At 41.8% G+C, this 16,259-nt stretch overlaps 1 long non-coding RNA gene across 2 annotated transcripts; it reads right to left on the bottom strand.

Annotated features, from left to right (window-relative positions):
• Positions 1–7,735: 7,735 nt before the first annotated feature.
• Positions 7,736–15,269, bottom strand: LOC102457026 (uncharacterized). 2 transcript variants are annotated; one of them, XR_016349239.1, is made up of 4 exons: positions 15,036–15,269; positions 10,883–11,047; positions 9,852–10,000; positions 7,736–9,635 (listed from the first exon to the last, which is right to left on the bottom strand). It is a non-coding gene; the product is annotated as an uncharacterized LOC102457026 (long non-coding RNA). The 2 variants fall into 2 exon arrangements; XR_332010.5 differs by lacking the exon at positions 15,036–15,269 and having other exon boundaries at positions 10,883–11,179.
• Positions 15,270–16,259: the final 990 nt, after the last annotated feature.

Genomic DNA, 16,259 nt, shown 5'->3' with positions numbered 1-16,259 from the left:
CCACTGTCTCAAGTCAGGCTACTGGGCAAGATGGAATCTTTGGTCTGATGCTCTATGGCCAATCTTATGCTCTTATAAGGTCTGTGAATTGTCTTACAAAATTATGTTAATGTACTGTGTAATAATATTCCAAAAGGTTCTCATTTATAATACTACTAGTGTAGCATTTGGGATCATAGTTGTAGCATTCTGCAGTACTTTTTTAATAATAAAGGGAAAAGACAAATTATTATATTATCAAATTGGAATATAATGAGTTATACACATTTTTTAAAAGGAAGTCTTATTTTCTGATGCAGATTAGTGTGACTTGAGCATAGAGACACAAGGAACTCCAAGCTCTTATTTGCAACACAAAGGAATTCAAAATTTTCTACTAGCTATTCATGGTTCTGCCACAGATTTGCTGCAGGGTCTTGGTCAAGTCACTCACTTGATTTCTATTTATTAGCACATATGTAACATGGGGATAAAATGTTCATTAATGTTTGGAAAATGAACCAAGAACTGGATCTTAAAATTGCCATAGTAGTGTAAAATATATTGTCACAAGCAGCTGATTGCCTAAGAAACAAATGCTTGTAAGATAGCCCTAGTGCTAAAGAATTGGCAAAAGAGAGACTTGCAAGAAGAATCATGGGAAAAATTATATGCAAAGTTGTACATACAAATTATATGAACTTTCCTTCCTCTTTCCACCCTTCCCCTCCCCCGGTCAAAGAAGGTTATGAAATCATCTTCACTGCACATGTTTAAAGCTAATCTAGGCATCAGCCTACAAGGGATGGTTTAGGTATCGAAACTTGTGGTCTTTGAATACTGTACTTGGTTTTTGTCAGTCCTATACATCACATCTGTTCTTACTTTTCACTAAACATTGTCAGCCTGATTTTAAAATTCCAGGAGCCCAGGCATGCATGTAAAAATACACACACAATTGTGTCCGTAATTTTTATAGGGAATTACTTGTAAAAATTAGCAATCCTGAAGGCCAGTAAGAAAGCTGACATAGCCTAGCCCTGAATGAAGTACTTTTGCCAAAGAGGAACTGTCCACCAGTTCCAGAAATAGCAACTGTAACAAGCAAACACGCAAAAATACAATAGTGGTTAAAGTTTCTTGCAACAGGAAAATCTCAGAAATCAGTTCTTCTTTTAAGGTTTTTTTCTAAAGCCTGTATAGAATGAGTATGGGCTGAAACAGACACAGTGAGGGGGTTTTGCTGTTTGCTCAATATGCACTCAGAGTGTGAGAAGAGGAAGAAAGTGAAACACATGGCATTAGTACGTAATATGAACTTGGCCTGATACAGCGGAGGCAGATTGTTCTTCTGACCAGATGACGGCTGGATGATTATGTTTCAGAATTTCAAGTAGCAGTGGTAGCATTAGTATTATTAGTAGACATCTTTTTTAAACTATTGCATCAGCTTCTAGGAGGAGAAACTTCCCCTTCACTATTTGAGATTATGTGGTTGTTCCTTTTATTCCTTTTAAATTATTCTGCACCATTTTTATTCATTGTATTTATATTTATTTATTATGTTTATTGCAGTAGTGACTAGGGACCAACAAGGATGGGGCTCCATTATGCTAGGCACTGTAAGCTGCTGTTGGGTTGCACCTCAGGGAAGAGCTGCATTACAGTAGCTGAGAAGCCATGTTTGATAATCAGGAGCTATGGGAAGACCTACGGTCACAAAATGTTACCCTGCTCATCAAGTGTGTGTGTTTGTTGCCTGTCACCATTGCACATCGCATGCTTCAGGTGTATCTATGCTTGTCGAAAGTGTTATCATTCACTTTCCTGTCTTACCCCTTTAAATGATAGGAGCCTTCCTGCTAATGTGCTGTGACGCCTCCCATTTCTGAGAGCACTTTCACTTTCTAGACGGCTGCTGACATAAAATAAGGCAAACACATGATGCTTTTGGGGAGAATTTACACGGGTTCTTTTTCCATTTGTTTTCCTTGTTTTGCCTGGGTGACTTGTTAGATTAGATGTTTACTCTTTATATATGGAAGAACATTAAGGAAGAATCCAGCCAGAGCAGTGACCGCATCTATGGGACATAATCCCTGTCTGACCATTCACTAAAACCGGAGGGTGGCTTGGGCATGGAACTGGTCTCCTCAGATGGTGAAGGGGGTTGCTGACATGTCTTCTGGACAGAATGTGGTGCATTGTGCCAGACAGAGTCTGAGATCCAAATGTTCTTAAATAAAAATCAATCTAAATCAAACACGAATGGCACAGAAAACACATCTATGCCTGTGGTTCCTAAGCCTTGCCTCGGTGAGCCCAAATCATTCAAGTTATTACATATAAGGTGCACACATCACATTAGTGCACACTCAGGCAGAGTCTCAGGCCCCCTCTTGGTTCATCTCAGTGTTGTGGACCTAGTCTACGCTACCGCGACCTGTTAATCTAAGTTATGCAACTTCAGCTATGTGAATAATGTAGCTGAAGTAGATGTACTTAGATCTACTTACTGTGGTATCTTCACTGTGATAATTCAACAGCTGACACTCTCCCGTTGACTCTACCTTCACTTGTTCTGGTGGAGTACTGGAGTTTACAGGAGAGCACACAGCAGTTGATTTAGCCCATCTATACTAGACACAATAAATCAACTTCCGCTGGATCGATTGCTGCTTATAGATCCGGTGGGTAGTAAAGACATGCCCTGAGTATCAGCCCTTTGTGCCCTGAGTATCAGCCCTTTGTGCCTGTGAGCATCAATCATGCAGAGAGACCCCATCTCCTTCTCTCCTAGGAATCTCTCCTGCTGTCTATGCAGGCCTGTAAATTATATCTTTGATCGCTTTGAAGAGGTCAGGTTTTAACCAGTATTGTCAGCTTAACTATCTTGTTCCTATTTGAATAAAACATGGGACTCCAATGTCTGTGCAGGGGCAGTCTCCTGCAAAGTGGGTTAATCTCCATTTTTCTTGGAAAATAAGGTAGATTTCCACTTCCTATCTCTTAAGGAACATTAATGCAAAATCTTCTTGGAACTTGCATGGGTGATTCACCCGCTTTTTCCAGAAACAGTGGTTTCCTTTCTTGCTGGTGCTGATTCATTAGTAAGTAGATGTGTCTCTTTTTGAAATGGTTAGAATGCTTCCCTCTCCCAGGGCCTCTCTGTCTTCTTTTGCTGATGTTTCCAAATTTTCAACAATCCTATTCATATCAAATATGACTTTTCGGCTGACACAATTTACTCCGTCACACAAGTACTGCCCAAGCCCAGCTTCTGCTTATGAAGGACAATTTGGGTCATCTTCAGGAAACAGGGACTTTCCCAAGTCCCCCATTTTTGCTTGTCCTTAACCTTACTCAGACCCAGAAGGTCCTTTGCTTTGTGTTGATCATTGTCATATTAGTGCCAAGAATCCAGGCTATGCTACATCCAAGGAAAGAGTGACTACAGTGAGAGGTAGTATTGGAACCAAATGTAAGGGACATGAGTTTAATGCAATGCCACAAATCTTTGAACGGCTTAGTAGTAGCAAAGTGCTGGGCTTCATTCGAGGTAGGTAAAATAGAACGGATCTGAAGTATGTGAAAGGATAGTTCATAAGGGTGAATGGTGACAGCACTTGCCTGGCTTTACAGATGATAGGCAGTGGTCATGATTCTTTAATTACCCATTTGTAAGCTCTCTTGTGCAGCTTCAAAGCTACAAACCCTGGCACAACTACTGATAGAGCACGAGCATCTCTCTGTGCACTCTTTTGGGGGCAGGGATAACACCTTACTATGTGTTTATGACAATCGAGTTCCAGTGTGACTGAAGCTTCTAGGTGCCACTGCAATACAGATAAGGGTGCAAATGGTCATTTCTCAGTATCTGATCCCTACCACCATGCGAACAGGCTGGTATGGTAATGCAAAGGAAGAGGAACTCTCAGCAGTTCCCTGCAGACTGTTCATTGCACTTAAGCGAATAGTATTTGAGAAGTGAAGTAAATTTACTGTAAACTGCCCAGAGGCACTAGAGCCAAGTCAGCACATTGTGAATATGGTAGTAACTAGATTCACTCCCTTTTGCCATGCTTAGGGAGGAAGTATATGTGTAGCTTGCTTGGGCTAATGTTGAGTACCTCTGCTCAAGGGCCATACAGGCAACTGATCAAGGCACAAGGGCCACACCTTTGTGTCCAAGAAGAGCAAGCTGACTACCCAAGTAGTGCAGTCAGAGATGACTTCTCCACTGGGTGCTAATTTTAACGCATGATCTTGTTGAAGCATTTCACCCAGGGCAGGCAACAGACGTCACAGGGACATGGGCAAGATGGAGGTGGAGGGGGTGGGCACCAGGAAGGACGGGACCTCAGGCAGAAGGGGCAGTGCTGGGACTACTCTCCCCCAGGCAACCCTTCGGTGCTGGGCAGCACACACCTCTTAGGATTCCTGATAATGATTTAAAGGGCTGGGGGCTCCAGCCACCACTGATGCTGCTGTAGTAGCAGCAACGGCTGGGAGCCGCAGGCCTTTTAAAATTGCAAGGCCCCCTTTGTCTCTCCCCATTGGTGGGCCTGATTACATCAATGTGAAAAGTCACTCTGATCAAGATAAGAGCAGTACAGGATGGGACACACGGGTTTCATCTACCCGTTAATCATGATATGTGGCAGTAGGGACACATTTTAACACTCTGTGGACCACCCACAATGTCAGGAGTCACATTGCTACATCTAGCTATTGAATTCTCTTCACTCAAATGGCCTCAGGCATATAAAGCACTTTAAAACAAATAGTACAGGCCAAAGGTGCTCCGTGACAGCATCACACCATTGTGTGAATCTCTGTGCAAAAGCATCATAGTAAATGCCATTTTGCATCCTTCACCACTTGATACTCAGTTCTGAATGTTGTAGCTCTACTTCTTGGGTTCCACCCTCACTCTTCCCCCTTTCCCCATGGCACCTCCTGAATAGTTGATCTGCAGTGGGCTGGGGGGAAAATGGGGGAGAGAGATGCTGAGAGAAAGGGGGAAGGGCTGATTGCTGGGGACTGCTGGCAGGGGGATAAAATAATGGACTCTAAAAAAGCAACTGTATTTTTATTATTCTCTTTTGACTTCCCTCTCCTGCATATTACAAATAACCCTTTTAATAATCTCTGTGAGATTTCTGCAGTCTTTTTCACCTTTCACTTTTTCTGGGGCTCATGATGAATCACAAATGAGTCAAACGTGATGCAACTGGAAAAAAAAGGCAGATGTGATTCTGGGAAATACTCACATCAAATGTAAGGCACCAGTTGTTCTGCTCTGCTTGACACTGGTGAGGCCTCAGCTGAAGTACTGTGTCTAATTCTGGGTGCTACACTATTAGGAAAGATGTGGGCAAACTGAAGAGAACACAGAGAACAAGAGATAGGCGGTTTAGAAAACAGGACCTATGAGGAAAGGTTGCAAGAACTGGGTATTATTCTAAAGAAAAGACCCATGTGCATGTCCACGGGGGAGCTGGAGGTATAATTGCCAGCTTGGGTGGACATAACAGCACTAGCTCTGATTGAGCTAACACTCAATACTAGGAGTGTAGCAGTAGCAACATGAGTGAGAGGATGGCCACTGGAGAATGTATATAGGGCTTGCACTTTGAGGGCCATACCTCTTGTTTTTGTACAGAAAGAGGTCAGCTTGGTCAGAAAGAGGGAAATTACATGATGATCAACTGTTTTGTGTCTGCAAAGGGTAGCACAAGATGTAATCATTTTGTTTGTGGCAAAGGAAATTCAAGTGAGATAGTAGGAAAACTTTCTGCCCAGACAGATATTTAAGTCCTGGAACAGATTACTGAGGGTGTGTCTAGACTACAGGATTTTTTCGAAAAAAGTGGCCTTTTTTCGAAAAAAACTTCCCCTGCTTCTAGACTGCTGCTGCATTCTTTTGAAAGTAAATTGAAAGAACACGGCAGTTTTTTTGACTGCGGAAAACCTCGTTTACGAGGAAGAATGCCTTTTTTCAAAAGTGCTCTTTTGAAAAAAGGCACTATGTAATGCAAACTGTGCTTTTTCAAGAGAGCATCCAGACTGCCTGGGTGCTCTCTTTCGAAAAAGCGGCTTGCTTTTTCAAAAGTACTGGTTGTAGTCTAGATGCTCTTTTTCGAAAGAGGTTTTTTCAAAAGTATCTTTCGAAAAAGGCTTGCAGTCTAGACATAGCCTCGGGGGAGGAGGGTTGTACAATTATTGTGATAGGTGGTGTTTAAGAAGAGGTTAGACAAATATCTGTCAGGGTGGTTGAGGTATACCTGAACAGAGTGGGGGATGGACTAGATGATCTCTTGAGGTTCCCCACAATTCTGATTCTGTTGTTCTACTGAGAGAGAGAAGGCAGGTCCAAACAGGTTGGGCTCTAGATATAAGAACAATGGGTGTTGCTGTCTGTGCTGTCAATGAAGAAAAGAATACAACACAGCTTCGTGGTGGTGATATGCTAGCTGGGACACCCCATGCCTCAAATTAGCTGTGGTGTGGCAGAAAACAGTGATGCTTAGTCACGAGGAGCAACCACACATCAGATGTCTCATACTGTCTTCTCTTCACAAATACACATGCCATGTTGACCAAGAGTATGGCAGGAAACTGTCACAATGTGGTTAGAATTTGAAATGAGGTATTTTTCCTCTTGTATTTTTAGATGTCAAGCTCTTGTTGGTTTTTAGATGGCAAGTTCTTTGGGGTGGGGACTGTGCCTTCTGTTGGGGTTGTATGGGAACTAGCACAAGAAGGATGACCTTGTAGTTAAGGTTCTGATTTGGGTCTTGAGAGTGGGGTTCCGTTCATAGGTTTGCAACAAATTCCTGTCTGACCTTGGGCAAGTAATTTAACCTCTTTGTGCCTCCGTTCCCCATCTGTAAAATGGGGATAATAGTATTTCCTCCTCCACTTTTCTTGCCTTCTTAATCTATAAGGTCTTCCAGGCAATGACAGTCTTAAGTATATAGGGTCCCATTCTGTTAGGGGAGCTGAATACTTTTTTGGGGGGCTGATTGATGATGTTATAATATTTATACTGATAACTGTGAAAGCTTCCACAGGCATATAGAAAAGTGCTATTTGATAATCGTTAACAGACCGGTTTTGCCATTCACCCTGTATTTCTAAATGGATAGTGGCAACAACTCACTTGCTTCTGTGTTTCTTCATGGTGAGAGGTAAATGGGGTTGCTTGCTCATTTTTCTGTACTGGCATAAGGGCATGTGAGAATACGTAGTGCAACCTCCTTTCATTTGGCATGAGGCATGTGAGAACAGGTTTACATCTTTCATAAACTACCAGCCTGGTTGCTTGGAATCTTGGGAAATATATTCTCCAGGGAGTGCCCACAACTGGCTTGACCTTCTGAAATGCTAATGCGTGGGTTATGCTGGGTTACTGTTGCTGTGCTGGTCACAGGATATTAAAGAAACAAGGTCTGGGAGGTTATATCTTTGATTGGATCACGTTCTCTTTGTGAAACAAAAGACAGGACTATGCAGCACTTTAAAGACTAACAAGATGGTTTATTAGGTGATGAGCTTTCGTGGGCCAGACCCACTTCCTCAGATCAAATAGTGGAAGAAAATTGGCACAACCATATATACCAAAGGGATACAATTAAAAAAAAAAAGTAAACACATATAAAATAGACAAATCAGATTTTAGAACAGAGGGGGGGAGGTTAAGGGAGGAGATTAATGCCTATGAGATAATGATATTAGACATTAACCTCTCCCCCTCATCCCCCCTCTGTTCTAAAATCTGATTTGTCTATTTTATAAGTGTTCACTTTTTTTGATTGTATCCCTTTGGTATATATGGCCATGCCAATTTTCTTCCACAATTTGATCTGAGGAAGTGGGTCTGGCCCACGAAAGCTCATCACCTAATAAACCATCTTGTTAGTCTTTAAAGTGCTGCATAGTCCTGTCTTTTGTTTCAGCAAGACCAGACTAATATGGCTACATCTCTATTACTCTTCTCTTGGTGAGAGAGACAAGCTTTTGAGCTTACTCAGAGCTTTTCTTCAGAAAAGTTTGTCTCATCAACCAAAACTGATCCTATAAAAATATTACCTCTCCCACCTTCTCTCTCTGCTGTTTCTTTGCATTGTTTATAGTAGGCCTCAGCTCCATAGTTCAGATCCAGATTTCAGTCACAAATAACTAATGATAAACTTCCCCAACTTTTGGTAGGTTTGGGTCTGTGGCTTTGGTATGACTCTTTCCAGAGGAAAATACAGACCAGTTATTAAACTGAGTTCCAGGTTCACATTGTGAGCCTTCCTTCCCACCCATGTTCTGGGCTATTTGGATCTATCCAACATCTTGGTTTGGCAAACACGCTTGTGTCTTTATTTCCCTAGTGTTAATTATTTATTCTTTGACATGGTTGCTGTGCATGCCATACCCTTTCAAAGAGATGTGGTGTTTGTTGTTTTTGGTATGCCCTTCACTTTAATAACATTTTTAAACAGCAAAGGGTGTGGTGCAATGGACTACAAAGTGCTCTTTTGAGACAAATGCTACAGTGATATTGAGGCTACATAAATCTTTCTTTAGCACTTGAAAGCATCTCAAGAAGTCACATTTTTACTCTTCATTGGAAAGAAGTTGTCATTTCCACTGCTTGATCCAGACACATTGTCAAAGGGGAAATGAATCTCTTGGCAGATGTGTGCTTGGTCTAAACCAGTGTTTCTCAACCAGTGGTATGAGTACCGTTGGGGGTACATCACAACTGAAACTTGGAGAAAACTGAATTTTTTGTTCTAAGTTTTACAGTGCTTTATTATATTTGTACTTTTTACACCCAAAAATGTCATGACTCGCCCAGCTACGATTAAGTTGTTTAAACAAATGTGTTGCAATAGTAGAAAATGTTTTGTGTGTGTCTGAAAACTGTAGATACTGGGGATGCTTACAATTTTTTTTTTAAAAAAGGGGGTACTTTATAAAAAAAAAAAAAAGGTTGAGAAACATTGGTCTGAACCAGATTGTTTCAGTGTAACTGGAAAGCTCTCTCCTCTTTTAAAGGAAGGCACTCAAGTTCCCTAAAAAGAACAGAACATTTATTCAAGAAGTACTTTAATTAAAAAGACAGAAAGACATGCCACCCTCCCCCCAGTCCACTTCTGACAGTTTGCATCAGAGCAGATTTTCAGTCTGTTGTGCGCACAGGTTCTGGAGACAGATTTGATATCCTTGATGAGTGAGGTAATTTATTGACAAAGCTATTGATGATGGAAGCCTTATCCAGATAGAGGTGCAAATTCTTCCTTAGTACAACTCCATTGAGTTCAGTAGAATTACTTCAGGAATAAATTTGCCCTACATCTCAATCCTGTTGCTTTGGGCCAATTTGCTGTCTCCATTCTGCATTATGATTGGCTTCTACAGACATGGTAAGCACATCCAAAAACCTGTTTTAGCTAAAGTTAAAAAAAATCCCAGCAACCTCCTTTGGCACTCAACCATACAGAAACTGCAGCAAGAATTGACAAGAAGAATACCATCTTCCATGTACTTAAATATGGCAGACGGCAGCAAATGATACATATCAGTGATAAGCAGAGCAGTATGAATAAGTATTTGGCTTGCTGGTCAGCTATGGTAGGGAGTGGAAGGAGCAGATAGATCTGAAATGCAAAATAGTTTTTAGTAAAACAAAAATTGAAAAAAAATTCAGGTCGAACAGAATGTTTTGTTTCACCCCAAATGGAATATTTAATTCCAATTTGGGGCATTTTAACTGCTTTTCAGTGGAAAGCAAAGGACATCTGGCAATGCTATTCCTAAAATCACCAGAGGAGATGAGGATGCCCCCTCTCATGTCCTATAGATAAAGCACTCACCCAGAATGTGGTCTATTGGATCCAGATCTCCACTATGTCTCATTTGGAATAGGGACTTGAACTTGGGTCTCCCACACTGCAAGTGAGCACCTTGTTATGGGATATGTTGGTGTAGGTCTCGCTCAGTCTCTTCTATTGGAGCACTTCCTCTGTGTATTAATAATTAAACATTAATTAGAGCAGGAATTGGAACCTGAGTGTCCCTGCTTGCCAGGCAAGTGCTCAGGCTATAGAGTCATTCTCACTATCGTTCTGGCCCAGTGAATAAACAGAATGGAAATATTTAGAGTAGGAATACAAGAATGGAAGCGTGTCCAAGATGTTCAGTTTCAAAATATGATCCTGCTACTCAGGCCAAAGTCCTGCACGGGGGTAAGAATACAGGACGGGAATAGGGAAGCGACTCATTTGGGACAAGGCTACTGGGTGCTATTGATGAGGTAAAGAATGTGATGGACTGTGGCTGGAAGAAGGGAACTAGGAAATTTTCACATGTCCTCTCAATTTGTAGGTGTGTGCCCTGAGGCCACAGTCAAGTCTCAGCCATAGGGAACTCAGAGAACATGGCTAGGTCATCTGCAGTGTGCATGGGAAAGCGGAGCATGATATGCCTTTTAACTGTACTGCTCTATGCCACTTAATCCTTCAGAAAATTTGTCTTGTACCCCCCTTCTGCAGTGTCTGCTGCACAGTGCTTCACTTGGAGGGAATGACATAAAGAAGAACTAAGAGAATGCAGAAATCATTGAGATGGTGGAATGTAAAGATGATTCATTCTCTGTCCCTTTAGATTTCTGCTTTTAAAGCTTCTCTCTGCCTGAAGCTTATCTTAAAACACAAAAGTGTAGTATACTCCTCTTAGAGTGACTTCAGTGCCTACAGTTGACAGCCAAATCACTGGAACATATAAAAGAGGCAGTCCCTTCCCCAAAGCATAGATTAAATATAACAAAGGAAGTCAGATAGCAGGAGCATAGAGGAAAGGGAGAATAAGAATTATAGAAATAAGACGTGGTGGCCATTTTACTTACTTGCTTTGCAGAGGACTTGGAGATCCTGGGTGGGAGAGCTGGGGGTGATATACCTGCGTAGGAGGGACTGCGGCCCCACGTTCTCCTGCTCCTCTTTCCAGTACGCTACATGAGCTATAAATATCTTGCTTGAATGGTGTACTTAAGCATACCACCCTGCTTGCACTGCTGATAAAAGAAAAGGAAGATGAGGGAGGATAGAGCTACAGCATGGAGGAGTAGCAATATGATACTTCTCTAGTGCCTTTTTTGTTCTCTCTCTCTCCCCCTCTGTGCCCACTACATGTTTCTCATCGGTTCATTGGATTGGGCCCAGGGAGGGGGGGAGGAGGGGAAGTTTGTCTTCTCTAAATCTGGGGCTAAGCCTCTGCCAATTGATCTTTCATTAGGCATTGGACCTTTTGTTGAGAGCACTGCTTAATAGGCTTGGGTGCTATAGATGCTTGTTTTCATTAACTCACTCTGTAGCTTTGCACAGCTCCCGGAAGGGCCTTCCTAAATCATAACATGTCCTATTTTCCCTATCTGGAAAAGGGGAATGCCTGATTTTTCAGTTCTCACAGGGCAATTATGAGAATTAATTATCTTGATAAAGAAATAGATACTGAGTCATTCTGTCAAGAGGCGGTCTAATATCTTAGCCATCAAACCACAATGCCACCTTTTCAGCATTGTTAGGGATGTGGCAAGAGATAGCTAAACAATCTTACTGCCTGAAAACACTGAAAGACATATGCCCTACCTTTATCAAAGTTAACCACAACAGGTTTCATTTTTCAAAGGAAATACAGGCCAAGAGGAGTCACAAAAAAGAGACTGAAATGGAGCTTAATATTGGGCTTGTTGCAGTAGTCAATATGAAATGTTATGGCCTGTTTTATGCTGGAGGTCAGATCATGTGATAACAGCTATAGCAGACTTTGAATTCTGAGTATTCTCCTTATAATTAATGGAAATAAAGACTCAATTAGGTTTTTAGTGCTGATGTATGTTGTGTACATTGAGCAAGGCAGATTATTTTCAGACTAGGCAAGAAATTTAAAAATGCATATTAGTGTAAGCAGTCACATCTCCCAGTAATATCAGGAGGGGTTGTGCCTGCTCATGTCAGGTCTAAATTTTGTTTATTTCAAATGTAGAGATGGATCCAAACTGGACTGTTTTCCTTCCTTCCTCCCTCCCTCCCTCCCTCTGTCTTTGTTAGTTTGGATAAAACAGAATTGGGATCTAAATCACCCTGATCTGACTACTATAGAGATGACAAAATCAGAGCCTTTTAATCAAAACTATCCAGCTCCTTAACTTTGTTGGCTTGGATACACTGAAACTTGGCTCTGAACTGCCTCTGATTTTACAAAACTGCTTTCAGTAATCCAACACCAAAACTCCTCACCTCATCTTGGCTTTCATTCTACATGTCTGTAAGGTAGCTAGTCACATTAAAGTACCAGCTTCAACTACATGCTGCTAATAAGTGCTCATTTAATTATGACTTAAAGTGAAAGGTCCCACCCTAGCAAGGGTAGGCTAGGTATTTTGAGCAATTGTACCTGGAGGGGAGGTGACAATTCAGTTTCAGAGCTGTATCTTGTTTTAGTGTGGCTGTTCCTGACAGATTGAGACTGCAATTATATTGTGAAATATGTATTCTTTCTGGAGTTGCTATAAACTTCATAATTGCTGTCTAATTACTAAAGAAAGAATATTGTACACTTCTGACAGCAGGTGTGTGTATTGCTTAATCTACCTCCATTATTGACTTGGGTAAGTGCCAACGGGTGCTTTACTAATTTCTTCCATTTGTGCAATATCAACATTGGATAGATTGTCTCCTGTGTTTTGAACATTTGTGTTTAGTAGCTAACAATAACAGAGCGAAAATGGAGTAAACCTTAGGGAAACTGAAGAGCAGGGAGGCTGTATCTTCCTCCAGGTCAACTAGTGAGCCAGTGAGAGGACTGGCAATGGAACCCAGGTCTATGGGCAAAGCTGTCCCCTTCTCTGGGGCTGCACAGCATCTCAGAACAAAGGTCTTCAAATGCTTTAGAAAAGACCTAAACTGTCAGTAACATTTTGGAGAGGGAAAGGCAATGATTTTTCCTTTTCAGTTACTTTTAATGCTTGTGACAGGCACCAGTTTCGTAGCCCAGGAGACAGAAGTGCTCTGTTCACAGAAGAGTTTCAGTAAGCGCTAAGGTAGTAGAAGCCTCTGCATGCATCCAGCTAACTTGCTTCAACCCTGTTCTTGAGAGACCAACTCTAAGTTGAGGATAGGTCAGTTTCCGTCTTCCTTCAATCCTTAGCTTCTCCTCTACGGACTAACATGGGTGCCACCTGATAGGTATTATCATGGTGTCTGCTGGGGATTTGTTTGTCTTCCTGTAAAATTGTACTCTTGGTGGGAGGAGGATTTGAATGTGTGCTGTTGCTCAGTAAAGATCTGGAGGCTATAGGGGAGTTCTTCTGCATCAGCATGCCAAAACACAGGAAACTGAGCATGCTTTAATTGAAGAATCTGGCCATGCTTATTGAGGGAATGTATTCTTTCCTCTGTGTTTGGCAAGCCAAGATATGGATAAAGGTTTGAACAGGATTTATATATATTCACTATGTAAACTGTATTATTATTCCTTTAATACATTCCTTTGCAGTGAATATATGGTTTCATATTACATTTTTTGCTAGTAAAGGGGGGAATCCCAGTACAAGAGTTTCATTTGGGATAGCTGTTGAAGAGTTTTTAGATCAGCTTCCAGTTATCATAAAATGCTAGAAGACTGATTTTTAGTTCAGTCCTCTGGATCCAAGGCAGGACTAAGTATTAATACATGTACTTACTTGTTCATAAAAATACCCCCTTTTGGACTGCAGAATTCATAGCCTTGAATTTTGTTGCTGCAGCCTTTTAAATATTTAACATGTAATAAAATGATCAGGCACCATCCAAACTGGCATGCATGCATGCAGAAGCAAACTCTGTCTCCTCCTTGGGAAAGTAGTGGGAATTTTGGCACTACCGTCAGCTGGATCAGGATCAAGTCCTTTATTCCTGAAGTGTGTGTTTTTAACTGTGCTTTCATCTGCATTCTTGGTTGCAATTGGAAATTTATTCCAGATACAGAGAGAAACAAGTTACATGGTCCTGAGAATTTGGTACCGTACAGTGGTCAAATCCTAGCAATAAGGATTCCATCTGCCTAGTCTATTCAGGTTTTATTTCCAGTACTCTATCATCATGGAATCTAGGTGCTAGACGTATGGTAAAGATGCAGTTCTGCAGGAGCTCCATAATTCTTAGTACTTTACCTGCACAAAATATACTGGAATGCATCCAAGCCACTGAAAATGTAGCTTAGTAGTATAGAAAGGGCATGATCCTGCAGCTCTTGCTCATGCAAAATTCTCCTTGACTGCAATGGGTGTTTTGCCTGAGGAAATGTAGGAAAATTGGACCCAAATGTGCAGCTATATGAAAACAAGTTAATGGTAGATGAGACACAGAATTGAAACCCTTATGTGGGTGTTCCATGCCTTGTCACAAGAGCATGAGAAAGTAGGTGGCCCTCTGCAGGTGTGCAAGATGGAAACATAAAAAGCCTTCCCACCCCCCACATCTCATTGGTTCCTGTGCCACAGGCCTCACTGAGTTCAAGGACTACCTGTGTCTAACAGCACCTGATTTCCTGGGCAGGGCTGTAAGGTTTCCCATTCTGCACCAGCCCGTACTGCTGAACTGGCTTCTGGTGAATTCAATTAGGACTCAATCTTCATTCTCACCTGCACTGCCTCCAGCCTCACTGAGGCATTCTGGCTGACTCTGCCAGGAGGGTTAGGGGGACTTGACTCTGACTGCTGTGCAGCCTCTTTGCAAGAGTACAGCGAGTCCCTGTTCAGGCTAGGAGCTGTAATGTAGCCCAAATAATGTAATAATCCAACCTGTAAAGTACTCACTAATGGAGCTGTTCTGGTACCTGAACTAATTATAAATCTCCCCAAAGTGCCTGCCTGGCCTTGGCTCAAATATTAACCATAACTACCCAGCACCATTGCCAGTAGGAAACAAGGAGTAATACCCCACAGAATCAGACAGAAGAGGGGGAGAGGATGAAAGGAGAACAGTGAGAAGAAGAAAAAAACCCAACAGGTTGCTTACCTGTGATTTGTACTTTCCTCCTTAAGAGATTCACAAACAATGAGCATAGGAAATGCAATTCAGAGGGCTTAGCAGTCAAGGCACAAAGGTGTTTGATTTCTTGTTTGCTTGCAAGCTGGCAGCAGTTGGATTTTGTGCTCATGTGCTTGGCAGCACCAGGGACAGTAATTGCCTCATTTTACACCCTTTTCTCCTTGTTCTGCCTCCTTCCCCAAGGTATAATTCAGGTGCAAGTGGACCAGTGTGAGTGAGCAAGGGAGTCTTCCAACATTCCTGATAAACAAAGTGAGGAGCTCAGGGCTGTCTGCATGAAACAGGGCCTGTCAGACTACTCCCTGTCATGGCCCTGAAGATGCTGTCAGAATTACATGCTGGATCATGTGACTCTCAGTTGGCTATAGCTAACTTTTCCAACAGAATCTAGCGATGGATACACAGACTGAATTGCCTTACCAGGATTGCCATAATCTGGGAGGCTAATAAACTTAACTTTTCTTGATGGTTCCCACATTCACAAGTAGGACTGAATCCAGCATCAGTGAAGTTAAAAGGACTCCTTTTGACTTTGGTAGTTTTTGGTTCAAGCCTATAATGAGGTCTTGCAATTTCTTCTCCCCTTATAATGAATGAGAGCTTTGATGTTGACTTCAGTTTTTGCAGGATCAGGCCTATGTTTTGCTGTCCAGGTTATTTGTATTATTGTGGCTGTTTCTGTTTCCTCAGCATCTTTGATATGGTTGTTTGAGGGGCAAACATACTGGCTGTGTCTAGACTGGCCAGTTTTTCCAGAAAATCAGCCGCTTTTCCGGAAAAACTTGCCAGCTGTCTACACTGGCCGCTTGAATTTCCGCAAAAGCACTGACGATCTCATGTAAGATTGTCAGTGTTTTTGCGGAAATACTATGCTGCTCCCGTTCAGGCAAAAGTCTTTTTCCGAAAAACTTTTGCGCAAAAGGGCCAGTGTAGACAGCAGAGATTTGTTTTCTGCAAAAAAGCCCCGATCGCGAAAATGTTGATCAGGGCTTTTTTGTGGAAAAGCGCATCTAGATTGACCCCGGACGCTTTTCCGCAAAAAGTGCTTTTGCAGAAAAGCGTCCTGCCAATCTAGACACGCTTTTCTGAAAATGCTTTTAATGGAAAACTTTTCCGTTAAAAGCATTTCCAGAAAATCATGCCAGTTTAGACGTAGCCACTTTGTTTCCCTGTATTGGACTAGCTCAGAGA

Source organism: Pelodiscus sinensis, chromosome 3 (genome assembly GCF_052426305.1).
Source record: "Pelodiscus sinensis isolate ZL-2025 chromosome 3, ASM5242630v1, whole genome shotgun sequence".
In the NCBI taxonomy this organism is placed as follows: domain Eukaryota; kingdom Metazoa; phylum Chordata; order Testudines; family Trionychidae; genus Pelodiscus; species Pelodiscus sinensis.
Note: the sequence above shows the minus strand (reverse complement) of the source record. Positions and strands in the feature narration are given on the sequence as shown.